This window comes from Pinus tabuliformis, chromosome 5_2, assembly GCF_031772625.1.
Source record: "Pinus tabuliformis cultivar Carrire ecotype Pingquan chromosome 5_2, CPIR1, whole genome shotgun sequence".
Classification (NCBI taxonomy): Eukaryota; Viridiplantae; Streptophyta; class Pinopsida; order Pinales; family Pinaceae; genus Pinus; species Pinus tabuliformis.
Genome location: NC_142306.1, coordinates 807571147 through 807595942, shown reverse-complemented (window position 1 = coordinate 807595942; position 24796 = coordinate 807571147).

The window sequence follows — 24796 nt, the reverse complement described above, 5'->3', positions numbered from 1 at the left end:
GCAGGCTTGTAATAAGACCTCTTATATTTTATATCAAATATTTTAGAATTACACTCTGAGTAATCATAAGCTTTGGTGAGTAGGATGGACAATTTTCTCCTTAAGAGTAAATGGATGACAAGGCAAGAGTTAAAGATGCTGAAGTTGGATTAGTTTCTATTTTGATATTGATAACCTTCTTGTGACCAATTTGAAAACATAAAATTATTTACAATATTTCTAAACTTTGAGAAGTGTTCACAAAAATTGAAGTGTAGTTTCAGAATGCAATTACACCTAATTTCTCATAAATTATCCTTTTTGTTTAAGACTTCTATTATTTTAAAAGTAAATATCAACCCTACTTGTTTTGAGCAACTTTCAAGTACAGCGAAGGTCAATGGAGGATATCTCACAACTTTATTTTCTAATGATCCTACAAACTACAAAATTCTAAAAAAGGGAGAAGGGGTTACCTTCTCAATTGAAGAATTTCTTTAAGATGAGGCCATTAACAGGGAGAGAATCTCTCAAACCTGATAAATCTTGTAATATGAAGGTCGAATGGCCTATCTTCTCATAGATTTGAAATGGCCCAAGCCACATCTTCTGGAACTTGGTGTGCTTTCCTTTGTCCTCATGGGCTTTGTCCCATTTCAGAACTAAATCACCGACTTGAAATTGTTTTGAACCGGATGAGACTGAATCAAAGGATGACTTGATGATTTTTTGATGTTTTGCATGAATAACCTTGGCTTTTTCTCTTTCTTCTTCTAATTTTAAAATTTGGTCATGTCTAAGTTGAATAGAAGAAGAAGGGCTTTCCTCAATAAACTGAACTAGGGCTAGAGAAGGAAAAACAAGATTTGTTGGTAGCACTGCTTCTTTTCCATACACAAGGTTGAACGGAGAAGAAACTATGGAAGCATTTTGCATTATCCTATTAGCCCATAGTGCGAATATTAAGGATTTGTGCCATTTTTTATGATTCAGTTCGATGGTTCGCTTAATAATTTTAATCAGATTTTTATTTGTAGACTCTGCTAAACCATTACCCTGGGGATAGTAATTAGCAGAATATTTAATTTAAATCCTCTTTTAATAGCGAAATCAAACATAGCATTGCCTGAGAAATAAGATGCATTATAAAAAACAAGAGCATTTGGGACACCAAACCTGGTAATGATGAATTGATCTATGAATTCAATGATTACCTCAAAATTTGTTGTCTTCAAAGGAATTGCTTCAACCCATTTAGTAAAATAATCGGTGGTGGTAAGGATATACTTATGCTGTTTGGAAGAATGTGGAGTAATTTACCCAATGATATCCAATCCCCATTGCTCAAATGGTTGTTCAATGTTGACTGGTTGCAAAAGGAAAGCTGGTTTTCTTTGTCTTCCACTAGAAGTTTGACAGTTTCGGCATTTCCTTGCATATTCATGAGCATATCTAAACAGAGTGGGCTAATAATATCCAGCATGAATGATTTTGTGGGCTGTTGTATCAGCTCCAAAATGTCCTCCTGCTGGTCCATCATGTAATTCCTGCAAGACCTTTTGTGCTTCAGGTTTTTCTAGGCATCTTAATAAGATTGAATCATAATTTTGCCTAAAAAGCACATCATCAATAATTGTGAAATTTTTTGCTTTTAATCTAATGGCCCTTTTGTTTTTGTAAGACAGGTTAGGAGGTGCATATCCATTTTTCAAATAAAAAATTAAGTTAGCATATTGTGATTTAGAATCAACAATACTTATCTGGTTGATTTCTTCTGTTTGATCTGTATCACCTGATTCTGGAATGTTGGATGCTCCTGCCAATAACCTGCAAAAACCTTGGCCTCTAACAATCTTTGCTGGTTTAATTTCTAAATCATATTCTTGAAGTGCTGTAACCCAATTTGCCCTTTTTTCACCTAGTTCTCTTTGGATTAATAGTTGCCTTACTGTAGGGAAAGGAACTATAACTTTTGTATGGGATTTTAAAAGGAAGGGTCTGTAATGTTTGACAACTTTATATACAACAAAGGCTTGTTTTTCTACCTTGGAGTAATTCAATTCAACACCTTGAAGATTTGAACTATAGAATGAAATGGGTGCTTCCGATTTGTGATTGTTAATCTGTGTGAGTACTGTTGCATAAGACAAATCAGATGCGATAGTATACAATGTGAAATGATTAGAAAAATTAGGGGTATTTAAGGCGGGGGCATTAATTATTGATTGTTTGATTAAATCAAACGCTTCCTTTTCTGCTGATCCCCACTTAAAGACTGATTTTTTCTTAATAATAGTTTGAAGTGGCAAAATGATTTAAGAAAAGTTTGGAACAAATCTTTTGACAAAATTGATTTGGCCTAAAATTGACTGCATGGATTTTTTATTATGAGGGAAAGGGATTTCAGAGATTTCTTTGATCCTATCGGGATTAATATAAATGCCATCTTTAGAAACAATAAAGCCTAAGAGCTTTCCTTGGTCAAGAGCGAAGAAATATTTTTTAGGATTAAGTGAAATACCATACCTTTTGCAGCGTTGAAAAATTTGATTTAAATCATGCAAATGATTGGACTTCTCTTTTGAAAATACAGTAATATCGTCTAAGTAGACGACTACTGTTTTGTTAATCAATCCTTTAAAAGCTATATCCATCGCTCTTTGGAATGTGGCTCCTGCATTAATAAGTCCGAAAGGCATTTTCTGATACGCATATGTTCCCCATTTTGTTCTAAATGTGGTTTTAAGTTGGTCATTAGGATGGACCAAGACTTGGTTATATCCTGAAAAACCGTCTAGAAAGGACATTAACTCAGAGCCTGCTATTGATTGGAGTATCTGCTCCATAGTAGGTAATGGGAAATTATCTTTTAGGCTTGCCTTATTCAAATATCTGAAATCTATACAAATCCTAATGTCGCCATTTTTCTTTCTGACTGGCACCATATTGGAGACCCAGTTTGAGTGCCGAACGGGAAAAATAATCTTAGCTTTCAAGAGTTTATTAAGTTCAGATTTTATTTGACTCTCTAAGTTCGGATGTATTTTTCTCAACTTCTGCTGAATTGGTTTTTGTTCGGGAAGCATTGGAATGGTATGCTGGATGATGGATGTATCATATGTCTTTAAATCGTCATATTTCCAAGAAAAAACCTGTTTATTTTTTCGTAACAGTCTAATAAATGCTTTCTTCTCTTCCACAGAAAGTCCTAATCCTAAATTAATGTTTTGAGGAGTTTGCTCAGTGCCAAGGTTTATCAATTCAAACCTTAAGGTAGAACTTTGGAGCTTTGTATTGGTCACAGGTTTAAACCTGTCTTTAATATCATAAAGATCTTCAAGCTTCACCACAGGCTTAGGGATTGAATTCTCCTCGGGTTTACCTCTCATTTGAAGGTCATGCTTGTTTTCCTCAATGATTTGATCATCATAGGACTTTTCGGAAGTTAAAAACTGTAAAATGTCTTCATCGTGGTTGAATACTCTCCAATTAGTGACATTGTCAGGAATTGATGGCCTAAAAAGTAATTCTACTGAAAATCTATCTGGGCTATAGTCTTCGGAAGGTAGGAGCTTGGAAGCAACATTGGCTAGCAGGTCGGCTGCCGAATTTTGAGACCTGGGAATGGAAGAAATATTGAATGCCGAAAAGTGGGAGGTGAGTTCCTGCACCAGCGATTGATAATGTTTGAGATGGGTGGAAAGACAATGAATTGTATTCCTTACCTGTTTGATAATAATTTCAAAATCTCCAAACACTTTCAAATATTGGACCTTGAGGCCAATAGCTTTATATAGTCCTTGGAATAAGGCTTCGTATTCTGCTGTATTATTTGTGCATTCAAACTCTAACCTACAGGACAGCATTGTTTTTTCTCCTTGTGGGCTAATCAAAATACATCCTGCTCCTGAGCCCTCACTAGATTTGGACCCATCGAAATATAATGACAAAAATAAAGAAGTATTAACAATTTTATTTACAGTTTCCTCAGTATCATTAAAACATCTTGACCTATCTGTCTGTGAATAATTTTCAATCTGAGATGTAAAATGGTTTACTAAGAAAGGGGATGGTTGGGCAGCGAAGTTGCCAAAGAATGACTCTGATGAATAATTCCCCAAAATGTTGTTATTAAATGCTATTGGTTGGTTTTCTTGTTCAAATTTAGTAACTGTATGGGTCATATGCTTTTCCCGATCGATTCTTATTTGATTTGGCTTACCCTTATAGGGAAGCCACATATGTGACCAATCGATAGAAATATACCCATGTAGTTTTTCAGACCAATCCCTACTCAAGATCAAACCATAAAATTAAGGTATATCGGCGATCAAGATATCAATCCTTTGTACTACTCTGGGATCAGCAGATAGCCTGATAGTTACGGAGTTGATTTCTCCCAAAACCTGTACTTTAGTTCTGTCCAACTGTACAATATGAATATCAGACTTCTGGGGTTCAATGTTCAGTTTGGAACAAACTGAAGCTGGCATTATGTTAGAAGATGCCCCCGAGTCGATCAAACAGTTGTGCAGGTTTCTATTGTAGATCTCATAGGTTAGAAGGAAAGGTGGAGTATGAGAATTTGATCTATCTCCTATTAAAACTGCATCAGTAGCTTCGACCATACCAGAAGGTGGTTGACCTGTATCATTTGCAGCTTTAGCACTGGGAAGGGGTGAAGTAGGAACAACATTTAATTCTTTGAGAAGCAATTTTTGCTGATGTTTCAATTTACTAAGTTCAAACATGGTAATGTTTGCCTTGGTCTTTTTCATGTCATCAACAATATTGTAATCCATTGGATCAGACACTATCAATGTCTTAGATGTTGATGGGATTGTTTGGGTTGAAGGTTGGTTTTGTGGGATTGTTACAGGTGGCTTCTTTGGGGGTATCTTTTCCTTTGTTGTAGCAGCACCTGCACTTCTTTTCTTCGAAGTTTTCTGAACAGGTTCGGAGGTACCTTTACTCCTGGTAGTGACAGGAAATGCTTCTTCTTCATTTTCTGTATCGGAGTTAGGCAATATAAAATCCCACATTCCATGACATTCAACAACTTCCTCTTCTTCATCAGTTGGTGTAGTTGTTTCTTCTTCTCCTTCTTCAAGATCTGAATCTGCATTTGATATAACATTTGGTGGTTTTGATTCAGTTTTCTTGTAATTCCTAAAGGGTCTTTTGGTTGAGGTTTCAGCTACCTATTTTTTGATTTCAACCATTTCATTTGACATAGTTTTGAGGACCTTTTGTAGACCCTCCATGTCATATGGATCTTTAGGGGTTTTCTTCTTTGAATCATCTTTAAAAGAAACTTTTTTGGCTTTTCTATCTTCAAGAGCAGCTTTCTTTTCTAGAGCATTAATACGTTTCTCCACGGCAAGTGCTTCTTTCATGTTTTTAGCTAAAGTTGGTTTACCAGCCCTGTCTACAAAAATAGCTATATTGGCAGGTAAGGCAGTTATATACCACTCGCTTCGAATTTGCTCACTTGGTTTGGAGGCCGTTGGGATTTTGTTCAAGAGTTTATTGAATCGCGCATTAAATTCTTTAATTGGTTCCCTATGCTCTATCCTAAGATTGGAGAGATCATTTATTAGTGTAGCCAAAGACCTATCATCACCATACTTAGTAAGAAACTGTTCTTGGCAAGTCGTCCAACTGGTAATGGAACCAGAAGGTAAAGAAAAATACCAGGATCCTGCTGATCCTTGCAAGGTATAAGGGAAAAGCCTAACGACAACATCTTGCTCTGTTACTCCCTTCAAATTAACTGCCAACATAAAGTTATTAATATGTTCCTCAGCTTGTGTTCCATCATTTGGGTTAAACTTGGGTAGCCATTTTTCAGGTGCATCAGGTAATGCATGCAATGGAGCAGGCATATTGACTGCACCAGGCCTGGTCCATGGATCTGCCATTGTAACCGCAGTGGTGGATGATATTACTGTTGAACTTACAGAAGTCTGGGAAGGAGTTAATATTAAGGATTGCGTAGTTTGGGATGTTGCAGTTGCTAATCCCTGATGAACAACAATGTGTGATGAGGGAGTGGATGGTTGACTTCACGCGGGGGAAGGTGAGATGGAGGATGTGGATGATAGTTCTTCACTGTCAGATCCTTCAGTGTTTTTCTTTGCCTTTTTCCTTTTGGGTAAAGGGAACTCAGTAGGTTCAATACCGAGCTTTCCACTCTGAAGTCTGGTGAGAGGGTGAGGTAAATTGAACTGCGAAGTCGCACTGCTTTGAGATACTTCGGATTTCTGTGGTGATATCGAAAAGCTCTGAAGTTTGTGGATAAGAGACTGGACTTCAGGGGATTCAAGACTTAATTGTTCTAAAGTATGATGGGTTTGAGCAGTGGTAGTTGATTCCTCTTCTTCTTGTTTGGATACTGGAGAACCAGCATGCAATTAGGAAGTACGAGGTGATACGGAGGGAGAATTACTCTTAGAATGGTTTGTAGATTTGGGTTTGGTTGCCATTCACAGTTGAGGCCCTCCTTCTAGCGCCAAAAATGTTGATGCCCCAAATATCGTTGTATCAACATTGGGGGATAACCACCCGGTCCGGACCTTAATACAACTCTTCCGTTTGGAATGGTGGCTTCGACTTGGGATAATGGGACCAGTTTACCAGAAATGAATAAACGGGATGGATGAATGATTGATTGTCTAATCTAATGATAGGCGAATAACTTAATCTACCAACAAAATAAAAGAGCTACTACTAATCCCGGGAACTATTGTACTTTGAAGTATAGCGCTTGATGATCTATGTTTATTGACAGGCATATAGATGACTCCATCTAATAAACATGGACATTTATTCATTCAAGGATTACTTTGCTTAAATAGTTAAACAAAGTGATTAATGCAATATTGCTACACTTATTATTTATATCATCAATACATATATGATCAAAAGAAAAGCATCACCATAAACATCCAATAGTGGAGGAAATAAAGAAATGCTGTTAAAACACATACATATATTTGATAATAGCAAAAGCGATCAAACGACAATTCATATAAAAGGAATGAATTCAGACATAGATAATAGTACCATCTGAGCCGCTAGTCACTCCCGATATCAATCGCTATTTGAGATTCTTCTTCCAACGCAGAAATACTTTCAAACAAAGACAATAGTGCACATTTGCATAAAAGCTTCCTTGCCAAAATTAGAATAATTGGTCCAATTTTATAGAAGAATATGCCTGAAGTACAGTAGTGCAACTTCAGGCTTAAAGTCAAGTACAAAACTTTACGACCCTTTCCAAAACAATGAAAGGGTCTGTAAATACTGAATTAAACTAACTACCTATGAAACTGAAATCCTATTTAATTGGTATCAAACGATCTTGAATATCTCTTTCTTAGCAATCTGGCAGTTGGCAGCATGAATCATCATGTAGGCTGTTTGCCTTTGAACCTGAGCTAACTTATCGCAAGCATTGGCTCCACTTCGGGCGGTCTGTTGAGGCGGGAGTTGAGCTGGGCGGCATAGGTGGCATCTTGAATGTCGGGAATAATATACCCGATTGCATCTGTAAGGCATTTGAGGGTGGCTCTTTGACTGTGGAGTTTTACCAAGAAGAACCAATAGGCGTCCCATGTTAAACTGTTAATTCCAGCGATTAATCTCCATTTTTCTCTAGATCTGGATAACATGACTGCTCCAATGTTTTTTCCGCTGTCAATTTACCTGGAGTGCATTGGGAAATCATGTTAGACAAGTAGAGAGTATTATTAACCAATTCAACCAAATTACTTGTGGTTGATTTGCATCTTGAAATTTCCCTCTCTGCTTTCATTAACTGGGACTTCCATTCTGTAAATAATATTTCTTTATGTGATTCTAAAATCCTTGGTAAATTTACCGCCTGTCCCTGATCGGTATCTTTCCACTCAAGAAACTAAGTTAATGTTTCATCAGCTTGATCCAAGTCTGTTCTAGTTTTTTCTAATTGTTTACTTATTAATGTCGTTAAATCGCATAATGGTTCCGCCTGGGCGATTTGTTGACATAAAAGCTTGATTTATGTTATTAATGCCCTATTTATCTGTAATGCTTCTGATTTGAATTCGGCTATCTGGGGAAGATTCTTTGTCTTCTCTAGCTGGGCTGATAGTTGAGCAATCTGCTCATCTTTTAATTTCAGCATTTGTTCATTCGCTATTCTTAGTTGTGCCAATGCCTCAAACAACTCTTTCTGCTTCTGGACTGCGCTGTGATCAATTCTCTGTTTCTCTTCCTGCAATTGTTGAATTAATTGATTATTTATTTGTTGTTGTGTCAACAATTGCCGTTTTGCCTGCTCTGCCTTTTGTTGTGCTTCTGTTAGTTGTGCTTGCAATAAAAATATCTCCTGGTCTTTTGTTTTTAATAAAAGACTCACCTCTGATGCCTTATCTATTGTTGCTGCCGAATAGGCTCCAACATATTGTGATAGTTTTGTTAGGTCATCAGAGGGGTCAAATTCCTCCTTCCAAACCACATTGCTCGTGACCGTTTGTTCTGGGAATAGGGAAGGTTGATCAGTCCTTCTCCTCTTCCTCTGTCGTTTTACCACAACTTTGTGTCTTGGGCTATAGAAGACATCCAAGGGAGGAATTTCTTCTATCTGCAAAATAATTTGATCGGAGGGATCCTTTGGGATTATTTCTACTTCCTTCGAACTGGGTAGGCCGCTGGTTCCACTTGGAACCTGTTTTGAAGTGGTCTCCTGTGTATCTTCCGCTTTTGAAGTTTCAGTGTCCTTTGAGCATTCAAGACTACTGATAATTGAATCAAATTGCTGCCATTCCTGGAGCAATTTGGGATCAATTTGAGTGTCTACATTTACCTCTATATTGCTCTGTTCCGGCTCTTTAGTCCAGGTTTCCTCTTGCACTTTCTCCTGTTCTTCTGTTATAACCAGAGGTTCCTTAGGATGTCGCTGTTCAGGCTCGCTTGGTCCTGTTGCTGGGGTTGTTGCTAACAGATCTAGAGGCAAAGTTTGCAAACTCTGTTCTCTAAGTCTGTTGAATTCAACTAACCCTTCATCTTTGTATTCCATTATGGCCAGCGATCTAACTTGATACATTGATTCAGCTGAGGAGAACAGGTCATCAAACTTATCTTCTATATGATCAAACTTTGTCAATTTGGCCTGTTCAAGTGCATTATAGGCGACTTTGTTGGGATCAAATCGCCTATTAGGGAGAGTCTCTAGAGTTAATGATTTCATCTTTGTAGCTTCTTTCTCTGCATGTTTGAAATCATGCAAAGTGTAGACACCACATCTCAGAGGGAAAGAGGGCCAGACCTGCTTCTTATTTTTCTTCAGAGTTTGTGTAACTCCTTCGGCAATAATCTGATAGGCTATCTCCCTTGCCAGCAGTTTATCAGGTATGTACAAAGGAAGGACATGAGGTTCGGCTTGGCTGCCGAAAATTCTTATATAAGTAAATTTCTCCTCTCCGAACCATCTTCCTATTGATGTTAAATCAATCCCTGCTTGGTAAGAAATTTTGGGAGCAGGTTTATTAAAAATAGAGTAATGAATGGGTAACATGAAGCCGTTGCAGACTTGGTATAAATGGTGCTTATAGGAAGTATTCCACAATTTCTGATGGTATATGTGAATAGGCGTGGGGTCTTGTGCAGTCCGCCTCCAGCCGAGTATAGGAAACTCAGAATTAAAACACAGGGTATCTAGTATATAAGCACTGTAGTAGAATGGGGGAATAAGCCTTTCGGAGACGGAAGTTTTAGTTCTAAAATTAAGAACTGCTGTTGCTAGCTTATCTGACAATATAAGTGCCCAATCCATTATTTCACTGTTACACGCCGCTTCCATCAAGGGAACCATTTCTATAGTGAAATTAGCGGAATCGTGCAACCCCCATAATCTACACATCATTATCCCAGCATAACAATACGGAGAACATAGAGAATCAACAGAGTACTTACCGGAAGTTTCATGCTTGTGTTTCGCTGGATTTTGCCTCCAATCCCGAATGGGTTCGGATTCAGTTTCGTTCTCACTTCGGAATTTCTCCAGAAATGCCTTGTTGTACTTCTTCTCTGGCTCAGGCAAATGGTACATTTGCCTCAAATCATTAGCCTTGAATGAACCAAAGATTCTACCATCTCTGGTGCAGAAGGTCCTGTCTGTGATGGGGATTTCCTCAATTACCCACCTCACTACATCCGTATATGGGAGAATTTGTTCCCGAGCCGCTATCCGATGAAGGAAAGAGTCGGCCAAGTCTTTTAAAGTACCATCAGATTTTCGATTGGTATCCGCTGTGGCTTGTACTGCCGTCACCTTTGGTTCTTCGGCCTCGATCAAATTATAGGTACTTTGCCAAGTGGTCTTGCCGAGTCCTGAACATGTAGTATCAGATATCAATCCTTTCTTTTTAGTTCCTGGATCAGTGATGGCTTGTCCTGTGGCTGGTGCAGCGGAAGCGATTGCGGTTTTCTTAGACTTCTTCCCCATTCTGCTTGAATCTATTACTTCGGAAGAATTCTGCACAGTAGTGAAAATAAGCGTAACACAGAGAATTGGTAGCGAAAACCAAATACGAGTGAGATATATTGATCAATGCACGATGAAGGATTAACTTAAAGTGGTCGCGGATACAATCTATGAGAAGATTTTTTAAATTTACTATTTCATTAAATGGCCGTTAAAACCTGCCAATCCTTTAAATGCCCATCATAAAGCTTATCGGCCAAATGATTTGTTTAAGCGTGCCTTGGATGTTTTGGCAGTTGAGCGCAGGTGAATCACTGTTTGAAAGATAAGGCCTTTAATATGAATTAATCGTAATATTCTTGCTTTAACAATTTTTTGAAGTTTGCGCTTTTGGCTTTATCGCAATCGGGCATCGGGGAAAACTTAAATCTTTATATTGACACCTTTTGGAATTCCCGATCGCTGATAGCGATATCGCATCGCATCGGGAGTATTGATTGGGGCACTTTAAAAAGCATGCATGGTATATCCTCGATCGCCGATAGCGATATCGCATCGCATCGGGGCGAACGGGACTTTATCGCATCGCATCGGAGCGAAAGGCATTTTAGTTATGGGAACTTATGATTGCCGATATCCGATAGCCTATTGCATGTTATCGCGTCGGAGAAAGCAGATGGGCCTTTAAGTTATGCCTCCTTTGTCATTGTGATATGCGATCTTGCGATCGCTTTATCGCAATGATAAAAGATTAATCATTTATATTATAAGACCAAATAATTGGTTTGTCAAAAAGGTTTTTTGTAATGTTTTCATTTTGTTTTTGGACCTTTTTGAATGATACAAAGTTGATACCAATTAAAAAATAAAAAGGGACCCATTTCATATTATAGTTTTGTGAATAAAAATGGTATGAAATGGGGGGTTGTTGCAGAAGACAACAGTATGATAGATGAAACTTCACCTGTATGTAATGTCTCTCAGGGTTTTGAAAGCTGGCTGTTAGACTTTGGTGCTTCTCATCACATGTGTCCACACAGAAATTGGTTTACTTCATATGAAGATGTAAATGGTACTTCTATGTTTATGGGTAATAATGTATCATGTCAGACTATTGGGATGGGAAATATCTAGATTGAAATGTATGATAACACAGTTAGAACGTTAACTAGTGTTAGACATGTACCTGAATTAAAGAAAAATTTGGTTTCTTTGGGAGTGTGGGATTCAGATGGTTATAAGTTTACAGGTTAGAATGGGTTGATAAAAGTCTCTAAAGGCACCCTAGTTGTTATGAAAGCAGAAAAGGTTGGAAATATTTACAGACTCAAAGGAAGTACTCAAGTCCATGAAGTAGCGATTGTGTCAGAAAAAGAAGAAGAAGGTACTCGCCTATGGCATCAACGATTGGGTCACATGAGCGAGAAAGGTCTTCAGATACTAATGAAACGTAAATATCTTCCCGATCTGAAATATTTGAAGTTGGATTTCTGTAAACATTGTGTGTATGGAAAGTAGTGTAAACAAAGATTTAAAACTGGAAATCATAATAGCAAAGATATTTTAGACTATATTCATTTTGATTTGTGGGGACCATCTCCTGTTGTATCATATGGAGGTGCTCTATATTTTTTAATGTTTATTGATGATTTCTCCCGTAAAATTTGGGTCTTTATGTTGAAAAAGAAAGCTGATGTATTTAATATCTGTAAACAATTTAAAGCAATGGTAGAGAAAAGAACAGGCAAATCAATTAAATGTTTAAGAACTGACAATGGTGGTGTATTCACTTCAAAAGAATTTGAACAATACTGTAAGGATGAAGGAATTGTTAGACTCAAAACTGTTGTTTATACTCCTCAACAAAATGGTGTTGCTGAAGGTATGAATCAAACTCTTATGGAAAGAGCTAGAAGCATGATAAAAAATGCGAACTTGCAAAAGGATTTGTGGGCAGAAGAAATATCCACTACTTTTTATTTATTTAACAGATCACCTTCAGTAGCAATTAATTGTAAAATTCTTGAAGAAGTTTGGTCAGATCAGTCTTGTGATTATTCACATTTGAGGATATTTGAGTGATGCTTATGCTCTTATTCCTAAAAATTAGCGTTCAAAATTAGATCCAAAATCGAAATGGTATGTCTTTGTTGGGTATAATGCAATGAAAGGATATAGGTTGTGGGATCCTACATTGCGGAAGATAGTCATTAGTAGAGATGTAACATTTGATGAATCTTCTCTTTTAAAATCAAATGTTGAAAGAATTAAACAGGAACAGGTATCACTAAATCAAAAAATTTAGTTGGAGGCTAGACCTTTCAGTGACAGTCAAAAGGAAGAAGATACTTATGGAGAAAAAGGTGTTGAAGATACAAAGGAAACTGTTGAAGTTTCTGAACTAGTTCAACAACCAGTTACTCTAAGAAGGTCTACAAGGGAAAGAAAAAATCCCAAAAGGTATGAAGATTCTACTTCATCTTTTGCTTTTATTACTAAAGATGGGGAACCTTCCTGTTATTAGGGAGTAGTAGATGATATGGATAGTGAAAAATTGGAAAACAACTATGGAAGAAGAAATGGATTCCTTAGCCAAGAACAATACTTGGGATCTTATAGAACTTCCTAAAGGGAGAAGTGTTGTTGGATGCAAATGGGTCTTCAAGCTGAAATAGAAAGTTGATGGTATCGAAAGGTATAAGGCGAGACTGCTAGCAAAAGGGTATTCTCAGGTTGAAGGTATCGACTTTCATGAGATTTTTTCACCATTTGTAAAACTTGTTTCTATTCATACTGTGTTGGAACTAAGTGCATTACTTAACCTTGAGTTAGAACAATTAGATGTTAAAACAGATTTTCTACATGGTGATTTGAATGAAGAGTTATAAATGGAACAACCAGAAGGTTTTGTACAAGGTCGTAGTAGAAGATTAGTTTATAAGCTTAGGAAATCATTGTATGGTCTGAGGCAGTCTCCCAGACAGTGGTACAAGAAGTTTGATTCCTTCATGGTGAGCCAAAACTTTATTAGTAGTGAGTATGATCATCGTGTATACTTCAAAAGTTTCAATGGCATATTCATTATCTTAGCTTTATATGTTGACGATATGCTTATTGCAAGAAAAATCATGGAATAGATCAACAGGTTAAAGGCTCAACTCTCTAGGATGTTTGGTATGAAGGATCTTGGAGTAGAAAAACATATCTTGGGCATGGAGATACACAGAGACAAGAAAAATGGTAAGCTTTGGTTATCAAAACAGAAGTATGTGGAGAAAGTACTTGAAAAGTTCTGTATGAACAATGTGAAACCTGTTAATGTTCCATTAGCTTCCCATTTTAAGCTTTCTTCTATTTTGAGTCCTAGAACTAATGAAGAAAAGCAGTATGTGTCTCATGTACCATATGCAAATGTTGTAGGCAACTTAATGTATGAGATGGTATCTACAAGACCTAACATTTCACATGTAGTTGGAGTTGTCAGCAGGTTCATGGAAAATCTAGGTGAAGAACATTGGCGAGCAGTGAAATGGGTGCTTCGATATCTAAGAGGCACAAGTGACCATGGCATCATCTTTAATGGTACTGAAGGATCAGTCTGCGGATATGCAGATGCTAATTATGTAGGTGATTTGGAAAAAATAAGATCTACTACAGGTTATGTCTTTACTCTTGCAGGTGGAGTAATTAGTTGGATGTTAAAGCTTCAAGAAATAGTTGTTTTTTTGACTACCGAAGCAGAATATATAGCTGCTTCAAATGCCAGTAAAGAAGAAATCTAGTTAAAGGGTATACTTGATGAGATTAGAAGGACGCAGGAGAAAGTGAATGTACTTTGTGACAATCAAAGTGCTATTCACTTGGCTACAAAGCCTGCTTATCACAGCAGAACCAAGCACATTGATGTAAGGTATCATTTTATGAGACATGTGATCGATGGCAAAAAAGTACCTCTTCAAAAGGTCCATACACAAGAGAATTGTGCAGACATATTCACAAAGCCAGTTACAATAGAAAAGCTATGATGGTTTTAGCTTCTCTTGGCTTGTAGAAAAGATGATGAATGGGCATGGGCAAGGGATTAGGAAAATTGTTGTCAAGTTGGAGTTTGTTAGTAATTGACAACAAATTAATGTAAATGTAAATTTGGGTAAACTGTATTAGTTATTGACAAGTCAATTTCATACTGAATCAACAGTTATGTAACTGAGGAGGCTCATATAAAATTGATGAATGCCCAAACTATTGTAATTGAAAATCATTTCATTGATTGAATAGAAATTCCAATCCCTTGACCCATGGATGTTTCCTTGACACTATGTCAGGGTTTTACCACATAAATCCTGTGTTTTTACTTATATGGTTATATTCAGTTTCATTTTATTTCTTGTTTTGTAACCTCTGGTAACTACAATCAGGAGATCAAGAAGACACGAAAAAACCAACTGAAGAAAGAACCTGGAAAAGATCAACCCAGTTCGAGTTCCGTGAATCAATCCCTATTAAAAAGGGAAGCAAATGTCTATATCAAGCCGTACCATGATGAGATTGACACTCTGAAGTTGAACCATTGGTTGTTGCAATTGGAAGTTTATTTCAGCATCCATCAAATCAAGGAAGGGCAAAATATCTCATTCGTGCGACTAGAATTAGAGGGCCATGCACTAAATTGGTGGGAAAGCCACAAAAAAACCATGAGGTTGGAGGGATAATCTCTAGTGACTAAGTGGGAGGATTTCAAAACCCTTATTAAGTCACAAATTTATCCCATCGGGTATGTGGAGGACTAGTGGATCTAGTGGCATTACTTCAGGCAAAAGCCGAGAAAAAGCATGTAGGATTAGATCACAAAATTTAGGAAGATGGCTGTAATGTTGGTTATCTCTCCAAAGAACCCAAGTGTACTCCTCAAGTATTTTGGGGGTCTGCACCACCATTTGCATGAACAAGTGATTTTTTCAAGCCCAAATTGGTGGACAAGGTTTGTGTACAAGCAAAATACATGGAAAACATAATCAGGAAAAGAGCACATCAAGTGGATTGAAGCAAAAGGAGCAACATGAAGATTATAAGGAGGGGAAGAAGAAGAAAAAATGTAGGAATTTATAGGGTAATTTACTTAGAAAAAACACCAAAGGACACCGCTCACAAACAGATCATAGATCAATACACCAATATTCTTGACGTGGTTAAAACCCTCAAAGAGGGAAACAGTCCACGACCTAAGCCAACGCGGCCACTTCAAGCAATTTATTAATAAAAGAATGAAAATTTACATAAGCTTCTCTCATGAACGGTTACCCTACAAATGACACTCCATGCTCTTTAAATAGAGATCATGGACCAATCGGGTGTTAAGCCATGGATCAAGTGTCGGTAATATCGAGGAGAGAATGAACTATCGGATCACTACATATCATGACTATCGGTTTGTAAGTTACAAAAGTACATAGTAAAGAAACACACTTTACCTAACTCTACACTAGACCAAGTTATGCTTAACTATTTCCTATGTGTCAGAATATCTTGACATCCCCCCTAAGAACAACTTGGGATAGGATTGAAGGATGTACAAATATGACACAATAGGAGAAGGAAGGAGGCATTAGAGCCTATCCGCCCTTAGTGACAACTTCTGAACTCCAACCATAAATCGAAGCTTAGTAAACTTCGCCTTCGTGAGAGCCTTTGTAAAGATATCTGCAACTTGATCATCTTTTGAACAATATTGCACTTCAAGAACATGGTCATGAATGACCTTTCTGATGAAGTGCATGTGTATTTCAATGTGTTTTTTGTGCTGATGTTGGACTGGATCTTTGCATAGTTGAATTGCACTTTAATTATCACACCAAAGTGTAGTCAGATGCTGCTGCTGAAAGCCAAACTCTGACAGGATTTGATGAAGCCACAGGGCTTCCTTACTAGCTTCTACGACACCATGATACTATGATTTTGCTGAAGAAAGAGAAATGGCACTTTGTTTCTTGCAAGCCCATGTAATAGGTCCTGAACCAAGAGTGAACACATAACCTGCAGTAGACTTCCGATCATTAGGGTCACTAGCCCAATCGGAACCAGTGAAACCAACCAATAGAGGAGATGCTTCTGCACTGTAATGAATCCCAAATTGAACTGTACCTCGAACATAACGAAGTATTCTTTTTGCTGTTTTCCAATGACTTTCATGTGAGTTTTGCATAAACTGAGCAATAAGACAAAAATCAAAGGAAATGTTAGGACGAGTATGGGTCAGATACAAAAGTTTTCCTACAAGTTGACGGTATAAGGTAGCATCAACTTCAGGGGAAGTACAAGTGACTAAAAGTTTGGCTCCAAACTAAAAGGGAGAAGGGGCTGGCTTACAGTCTTCCATGTGAAAATGGCGTAGAATATCACAGGCATACTTGGATTGGGAAAGGGAAATACCTTCCTTGGATTGCAAGACTTGAAGACCAAGAAAATAATGCAAGTGTCCTAAGTCTGTCATTTCAAACTTCTTTTTGAGGCTGGACTTCACATGGTTTATAAGGTTGGGATCACTACTAGTAAGGATAAGATCATCAACATAAATAACAAGAATGATAAGAGACTTGCCCACTTTCTTGGTGTAGATAGTATTGTCAGAATGACACCTAGAAAAGCCAGTTTCTAAAAAAGAGCTATCCATTTTGGCATACCAAGCTCGAGAGGCTTGCTTGAGACCATAAAGGGATTTCTTAAGCTGACATACAAGATTGGAGTCTGTTTGTATAAATCCAGTAGGTTTTTCCATATAGATTTCTTCATGCAAGTCCCCATGCAAGAAGGCATATTTAACATCCATTTGATGGACTTCCCATTTGAAAGAGGCAATAAGGGAAAGAACAAGGCGAATAGAGTTCATTTTGGCAACAAGGGAGAAGGTTTTAGTATAGTCAATGCCTTCAACTTGTAAAAAGCCCTTAGCAACAAGACGAGCTTTATGTTTATCAACTTTTCCATCTGGTCCATACTTGGTTCTGTAAACCCATTTGCATCTACCAAGTTTTCGTCCCTTTGGAAGAGGAACAAGATCCCATGTATCATTTTCCAACAATGAACAATATTATTCATTCATAGCTGCATCCCAATCTGGATGGCTCGAAGCTTCTGCAAAGGTGTCAGGATCATAATTAGCTGAATCTTGAGCCAGTAAAGAATAGGCACTATCAAACTGAGAATGTGTACGTCGTTGATCTATAGGATCACCAGCAAGAGCACCTGCTGCATCCCGAGTAGCACAGACCCATTTTGGAAGCTGAGGACCTGAAGGAGGATCCTAAGAAGGTGGGGGTAGGATTATCATCCTCGCTATCATCATCTGAAGAAGAGATATTTTCAGAAGTAGAAGGGATAGAGAGAGGTGGCACATCCGTCGAACTAGGCTCGTAGGCTGATATATTTTCAGCAAACTTTACATCTCTTCTAATGATAACATTTTTGGACTTAAGTGGAATAAGTCTATATCCTTTGACTTCTTCAAAATATCCAACAAAAATACATTTTTCACTCTTAGGTTCTAAAGCTTTATGTTTCTCATCTGGAATATGGGCCCATGCTTCACTTCCAAAAACATGAAAGTGACTTACATCTGGTTTAATTGAGCTCCATGCTTCTTCTGGAGTGATATTCTTTAAAACCTTAGTAGGAGTGTGATTTACTATGTAATTTTCACAGTTAATTTCTTCTACCCAAAAATTAAGACTAAGTCGTTTAGATTGAAGCATACAATTATCCATTTCCTTTAAGGTGTGATTCTTCGTTTCAGCTACACCATTTTGTTGTGGAGTATATGGAACAATATGTTGCATTTGAATTCCATTCTCATTGCAAAAGTTGATGAATTTGTTGTTAACATATTCTCCACCATTATCATATCTTAGCTTAAGAATTTGATGTCCAAATTGTTTTTCAACAAAGGCCTTAAAGGCCAAGAACATGTTAAATACTTCAATCTTGAGTTTTAAGAAGTATACCCAAGTGCATATGGAGAAATCATCAATGAAAGTTAAGAAATACTTGTAGCCAGAGAATGAAACAACTGGAAGTGGACCACATAAATCACTATGCACAAGCTGTAAAGGGGTTGAGGCGTGCCAAGAGGCATGTTTTTCAAAACTATCCCGATGATTTTTTCAGAGTACACATTCGGAACAAACACCATCTCTGCAAGATACCATTGGAAGACCTGTCACCATATTTTATTTACGTAGATTTTGAAGGGAGCGATAATTTAAGTGACCAAATCGCTCATGCCAAAGTTTTCTCACTTCATCATTATGAGAAAAAAATATCGAGGGAAGATTTGATGACCCAAAGTTGTTAAACTTATACAACCTTGTAGAATCATCAGCAATGCCAGTAGCTAAAATCTGTCTAGGATCTTTTAGGTCCTTAATTACAACATCGTGAGGTAAAAATTCAACGATTTTACCTTCACCTGAATGAGTTATCTGATATATAGATTGAAGATTGCAGGATAAGCTTGGAACAAATAATACATCATTAAATTGACCATTTTCTATATGAACAGTTCCAGTCCCTACAACACTAAGAGATCTATCATCACCAACCTATATATTTTTGGTGTTACAAACATTTAAAGAAGAAAACATGGCTTTATTTTTGGCCATGTGATAAGAAGCTCCATAATCAATGAGCCACTCATGAGAATGAGAAGAAGAAGATACATTTAGTGCATAACCAGAATGAGATGCTTGACAACCACATGTAGAAAGTGTTATTCCTGAAGATGAAGTTGAAGTTGAAGAGTGCTCCAAATGGATTTCATGCTTCTTCATTGTTGCTTCCAAGGCTTCCATATTTTTAAAGAATTTGGATTCTAAGTGGCCATCTCGATTACAAAAGTGGCAATGTCTATCAGTCTTCTTCCCTTTGTTTTTATTTGCCTTATCATTTTGAGGTTGAAATTGCTTAGGACCCTTGTTTGGTTTAGGACCATTCCTTTTAGGATACTGCTTCTTAGGATTCTTTGATTTTGGTTGTTGTTGGGTGGCTAAGGCTTTCTTAGAAGAGTTTCCAAGATTAAGAAGACCAAGATAGAAGAGATTTTCTTGTTCTCTTATTAAAGAATCACAAAAGGAATCAAAAGAGGGGGACTTGTAGTCTTGTCCTTGAGAAATAAAGGCTTCTCTAGTAGAATGGAAGGTGGAAACAAACACAGAGTAGGCTAGTCCCAACTTAGTAAGAATGGAATAGATAAGGCTATGATCTTCTTTCTTAACCTTAACACCTTCCAAGAGAAGTCTAAGGGTCTTGAACTTGGACAAAAAACATTCAATGGAAGAAAAATATTGGGGTCCAATGTAAGCAACTCATTTTCGAGTTGATGGGCTCTAATTTCATTTTTAATTCCAAAAACTTTAGTGAGTTGTTTCATTGCTTCATTAGGAGTATTAAGTTCTGCGATATGGAATATAAGGTCTGGAGAAATAGACATCCCTATCAACCCATGTGCTTGATCTTGCCTATTTTCCCATTTGGCTGCCTTATCTTCATCTTGAGGTTTGGTTTCTTGGCCTGAGGCTATTCTGTAAAGACCTTTACTTCTAAGTAAATCCATAATGTAGGACCACCATTGGAAGTAGTTGGTGCTGTCAAGAATAACTTGGCATGGAATTTCCATTTTAACAGAAACTGAAGCTTTAGATGTTGAAAATAAGTGTTTCAATGGAAAGATCTCGACAAATTAGGCTGCTAAAAAAAACGGCTCTGAAAATAGCTTCTGGATGAAGAATTTATGGCTTTTGAAGAAAAGTTGTTGAAGATAATGACAAAGTGCGTGAATGTGCGGAAATGAATCATAATGTTATATTTAAACCCCCCTGCCCCTTTCCAAACTTAATCTAATTAGCTCACTTTAAAAAAGATTTTGTATGATTGTTATGAAACCAGCTCAAAAAAAGATAGAATGGATAGATCAACGCCTTAGAATTCAGCCTCTTCGAGGGGGCAACCTCCTTTACATTACATAAATGAACAATTCTTGGATGATTCAAATGAAAAAACCTCCTTTCTATATATAGGAGTCTAAGGAGTCACAATATAACCCAGCCGACCTAACAATAATAATATAAAGCCACAAAAATAACAATAGAGGGATTCTATGGGGTACAGTAATAACAATATGGGGACAATAGGGGCACAACAATATTAATAAGGGATACAACTACAATAGTAATGGGGTAATCACTAGTATTATAGGGACCTAACATGCTCCTCTCCTTCAAAAAAGTGTTGTCCTCAATGCTTGAGTAGTTCTAGATGCTTCTATATAAAATTTTCATCCTCCCATGTGGAATCTTCAATAGATAATTTCTTCCACTTGATAAGATACTCCGAAATTGATCGATTTCGTAGCTGTCGAGTTCTTGTTTCTGTGACTGCTTCCGGTTCCAATATAATTTTTCCTTCCTCGTCAAGTTCTGGAAATATTGTTTGAACTAGGAGCTTGTCGCCTATAACCTTCTTTAAACATGAAACATGGAAAATTGGGTGCAAAAGAGAAGTTGCAGGAAGCTCCAATTTGTAAGCCATAGTACCAATATTTTGCAACACCTTGTACGGACCATAATACTTTGGTGATAATTTATTATCCTTCTTAGCTTGCTTGAGGGACATTTTCTTATATGGTTGTAGCCATCGGAATACCCAATCACCTACATCAAAACTTCTTTCACTACGATGTTGATCTGCCTGTTGTTTCATTCTATTTTGTGCCAACAAAAGGTTATCCTTTAAGAGTTGGAGGACTTGTTGTTGATGTTCGATGTGATGTTCTACTGCTTGAACCTTAGAATTTTCTCTTAAATATGATGTGATGGATGGTGGCTGATATCCATAAAGTGCCATAAATGGGGTCATTTTTGTTGCTGTATGGAAGGAAGTGTTATACCACCATTCAGCGAGAGGCAACCATTTGACCCATTGTGTCTGTTTATCAGATACAAAGCAACGAAGATATCCTTCCAAACATTTGTTTACTATCTCAGTTTGCCCATCAAATTGAGGATGATAAGATGAGCTATGAGCTAACTGAGTACCAAGACAAGAAAATAATTCTGTCCAAAAATTTCCAGTGAAAATGGGATCTCTGTCATTTACAATAATTTTTGGGTTTCCATGTAGCTTTTGAATTGTTTCCATAAATGCAGTAGAAAATGTATTGGCTTTAAATGGATGTGATAATGCACAAAAGTGTGCATACTTGGTAAGTCTGTCAACTACCACCATGATGACACTCTTTCCCTCAGACTTGGGTAAACCTGTGATAAAATCCATTGAAACCTCCTCCCAACGTTGGCTTGGAATGGATAAAGGTTGTAATAGACCCGGTGTCTTAATTGTTTCAACTTTATTTTGTTGGCAAACCAAACATTCCGCCACAAACTTTTGAATATCTGATTTAAGGCCATCCCAAAAAAATTCCTTCTTAACCCTGTGGTAAGTTTTTAAAAATCCTTAGTGCCCTCCTAAGGGAGAAGTGTGCAATTCCATAAGAATATTTTGTTTTAGTTGGGAATTCTTATAGAGGTATAAGCTATCTTTGTACCATAACGAATCATTTTGCCAGCTAAATGTATCAGATGTACTGGAATCTTGTTGTAACTTTCGAATAAGTGCCCACACTTCTTCATCATTCTTCCATTCCTCCCTTGTTTCGTTTATCCAATCTGGTTGGATAATAGAAATGGCGCACAACAATGCTTCCACATCCTCATCCTTTCTTGAGAGTGCATTTGCCACCACATTTTGCTTCCCTTTTTTGTAGATGATTTCAAAGTCATAACCCAACATCTTTGTGACCCACTTTTGTTGCTCTTCAGAGGATAATCTTTGTTCTAAAAAGTATTTAAGGCTATCATGATCCGTTTTTACCTTGAAGTGTCTTCCCATTAGGTAGGGTCACCATTTCTTAAGTGCATGGAGTATTGCCAACATTTCCTTCTCATAAATAGCTTTGTGTAAAAACTTTCCCTTGATTGGACGACTTTCAAAAGCAATGGGTCTTTCATCTTGCATTAAAACAACACCAATTCCATTTCCTGAAGCATCACATTCCACAATAAAGGTTTTTGTGAAGTCCAGTGTAGCTAAGACCGGTGCTTGGCACATTGCCTCTTTAAGATGTTCGAAGGCCTTTGTTGCTTCTGGAGTCCATGAAAATGCATCTTTCTTCAATAATGTTGTTAGAGGTGCTGTTATTCTCCCATAATTCTTAACAAACTTGCGATAATACCTTGTCAACTTGAGAAATCCTCGCAGATGCTTTATGGATGTGGGGATTTTCCATTCCTTAATGGCTTTAATTTTGCTAGGGTCTACCTTAACTCCTTCATGAGATACAATATGACCCAAATATTCCACCTCTTGTACTCCAAAGAAACATTTGGATCTTTTTGCATGTAATTGTTTCTCCTCCAATAGTTGTAGCACCCTGTCAACATGTTCAACATGATCCTTCCAAGACTTGCAGTAGAATAGTATATCATCAAAAAATACTAACACAAATTTTCTAAGGAAGGGTTTAAAATGGAATTCATCAAACCTTGAAATGTAGAAGGTGCATTGGTAAGGCCAAAAGGCATGACCAAAAATTCATAATGACCCTCATGAGTTCTAAATGTTGTTTTCGAAATGTCTTCAGTCTTCATTCTGATTTGATGATATCTTGAACGAAGATCCAACTTGGTGAAGTAAATTGATCCATGCAAGTCATCCAGTAATTCATCAATGACAGGAATGGGAAACTTATCTTTAATAGTGAGCTTGTTGAGCTCCCTATAATCCGGACACATGCACCATGATCCATCCTTCTTGTGCACCAATACTACTGGAGCAGAGAAAGAACTTTGACTAGGTTGAATTATACCACCTCTAGCATTTCTGCAACCATACGTTCAATTTCACTCTTTTGGGCATAGGGATATCTATACGGCCTGATGTTTGGAGGAACACTTCTTGGAATCAGATGAATAGCATGATCATGATCACGAATAGGTGGGAGACCTTTGGGAGTCTCAAATACCTTGGAATGATTGTCCAAGACTTTTTGGAGATCTAGAGAAATAGATGATTCCAATGTGGAAACATCTAGCGAACATAATTGTGCAATTACACCTCTTTGTTCCTTTTTTAGAAGCTTTGTCATACCGTTAGAGCTGATTATCTTTCCTAGTTTCCCTGCAATACCCCTTAATTCAACTTCCTTTCCTTCCACAGAAAATTTCATGAAAAGTTCTTGAAAATTAAAAGCTATTGTACCCAAGGATTGTAGCCATTGGACTCCTAGTACAACATCAGCACCTCCCATTGGAATGGAAAGCATTGGGCTAGTCAATACATATTCTCCCAGGGATAGCTTGATATTATGGCACTTCCTAGAGAAATTTATCGTTCCTCCATTTGCAACTATCACTTGACACTCTGGTGCTGGATATAGGAAGCAATTCAATTCTTTTGCTATCTTACAATGAATAAAATTGTGGGTACTTCCTGAATCAATCAACACTATTACCTTTTTCTTCTTGATTTGTCCTTCTATCTTGATGGTTTGAGGAGTGGTAATTCTAGCCAATGCATTACAAGATATGGTCGGATTCATTTCTTCTTCATCTAGGCTTTGTTCCTGGAGTATATCCTCTTCTTTTGACCTTTCTTGCTCCTTTTCTTCTTCCTCTTCACAATCGATGTAGAATAATTTCTTCTCAGCACACTTATGACCTTTAGTGTATTTGCTATCACAACTGTAACAAAGCCCTTTTGCTCTTTCTTCTTCCAATTTTTGTGGTGTCAACCTTATAGGTTGTGGAAGACTAGGGGCAACAACACTTCCATCTTTATAGTTGTGAGTGGTATGCTTCTTGGTTGCCATAATTTTGCTTTCCATTTTTCTTGCTAACCTGAATGCCTTCTCTAATGAATCAAGTTCCCAAAGGCGAACATCATGTTGGATATTATCCTTTAAAGTCCCTATGAACACATCAATCCTATGCTCCTCTGGAATAATTTTTACCCTTATGTTCAATTTTTGGAACTCCTCAATGTGCTCCATTATTGAACCCTTTTGTTTGAGACTTATCAATTGGCTAAAAAAAGTGTTGCTTTTTGTATCCTCATAATGTGTTGTCAATTCTTCCGTAAAAATTGCCCAAGTGATAATTTTTTTATGAGAGCAAAGCCATTGATACCATACAAACTGATTTGGTTCCAAATATAAAGTTGCAATACGTACCTTTTGTGTGTTTTGCACATTATTGAAATCGAAAAATTGCTCCATTTGTAATATCCATGTTGCGGGATCCTTGC